The sequence below is a fragment of the Wasmannia auropunctata genome, unplaced genomic scaffold, assembly GCF_000956235.1.
Source record: "Wasmannia auropunctata unplaced genomic scaffold, wasmannia.A_1.0 LD334278.1, whole genome shotgun sequence".
NCBI classification, from domain to species: domain Eukaryota; kingdom Metazoa; phylum Arthropoda; class Insecta; order Hymenoptera; family Formicidae; genus Wasmannia; species Wasmannia auropunctata.
In genome coordinates, this window is record NW_012028612.1 from 24,378 (window position 1) to 24,918 (window position 541).

Consider the following 541-nt stretch of genomic DNA (forward strand, 5'->3'; position numbering starts at 1 on the left):
ATAATTTACGTTTACAGTGTTTCCAAGGAATCAATTCCTTTTAAATTAATATTCAGATCCAACGGTCACCCATCCAAGCCACGACCGCCACCAATAACTTTTGTGATCGGGAATTGCAGACACTTCGTGATGATCCATGATTACTTAAGATGTTAATATCATGGATATATTCGTGATAGATCAAATTAATATAATTATCAAAAAAACATCTTTTAAAATATATATTTTTATAAATATTAACATACAATAACATGTTTTATAATCAAAATGACCAACATCGATTTCCGCGTAAAGATTTAAATATCGTTCGTAAATGAGCTTTGTTAGGAAATCAAGTTAAAATCGTGATGTTTCTATTTACTTAAATCTGTTCATATTTAACAAAATTAACTAAATTACTTGTTTATACTTTAAACATAGATCTAAAATTTTAGAATATAATTTAAAAAATACATGATTCATTATAATTTTATTTGTTTAAAAATTTATTCTTTATTTAATAAAAATTAGATATATATGTTATATTATTTTTTTCAATGCA